The following is a 1,169-nucleotide window of genomic DNA, read 5'->3' as shown; positions in this document are numbered from 1 at the left end:
CGTAGCGCCCTCTGTGGGGGGCGTGGCCCTCCGACGTCACAGAGGCTCGCTCCGCCCCTGCCCAGTCCACTAGAAATCGAAGGATAAGCATTCTGCTTCCATCCTTTTGTTTTATTTTTTATTTTTATTTTTTATTTTGCTCTTCCGAGGTACTGGGGATAGTGCCCAAGGCCTCACGAATGAGAGAGAGTGCTGTAGCCCTGACTTACATCCCCAACCCTTCCATCGACTTCCTCCTCCCGTGCAGGAACTCATCTGATGCCTTCCTTCCAATTTACTTTTATTCTAAACCTCCAAACGAGGGACCAGCAGGAAAAAAATCCTAGAGAGCTAAATTGGAAAGTCCAGGCAAGTACCGGAGCAAAAGGAGGAGGGTGACATGTCAATCAGAGGAGTTCTCTGAGGAACTGTGCTCTAGGACAAAGCTGGATGATCAGGCACCAACCCTGCCCTAGATAAGCTGGCTTCTTTTAAGCCCCACCCTCCTGTGATTTCAGGGATGTCCTAGTGGAGGTAGCTGATTCACTCACAAACTTATCTATCATGTCTTTCCGGCTGACGTGAAAACCAGTTCCAATCGTTTCTTACCTTGGAAAAGAACAGCGTAGTAATTGGTCTATTCTTTGTGTTGAAACCAGATGGTTTTTTGCTTTTCTTTGGTTGGTTATTGTTGTTTTCTGCAGGATCTTGCTGGTTGGTTTTCTTTCTTGGTTTCGTTGCTTTTTTATTGGTTTGTATGTTTGATACAGAGACTTACTATATAGCTCAGGATGATCTTGAACTTGTGATCCTAAAGTCCTGGACTTACTCTGTAGACTAGGCTGGCCTCGAACTCACAGCCATCTGCCCGCCTCTGCCTCCCGAGTGCTGGGATTAAAGGCTACCTTCTTGATTGTAACAAAAACAGGTTTATCTCTCCTTCAAGGGTCACTGCCCTCTTTCTTTGGGTTTCCTTATTTATTTCATGTGTATAGGTGTCCTATGGAATCAGCCACTGCTCTTAACCACTGAGCCACTGCTCCAGCCCCCACTGCCCTCTTTCTTAAAGGCACTGACCTGATTGCTGGGCTCTTTCTGACTCAAGGCCTTATTACTTGTGTTTTCTGTTCTGTGGCGGGAACTAACTCTTGTGAAGGAAGGCAGGGGCCTCTGCCTTAAGACCAAGTGCT

The sequence above is a fragment of the Acomys russatus genome, chromosome 14 (genome assembly GCF_903995435.1).
Source record: "Acomys russatus chromosome 14, mAcoRus1.1, whole genome shotgun sequence".
Lineage (NCBI taxonomy): Eukaryota > Metazoa > Chordata > Mammalia > Rodentia > Muridae > Acomys > Acomys russatus.
Note: the sequence above shows the minus strand (reverse complement) of the source record.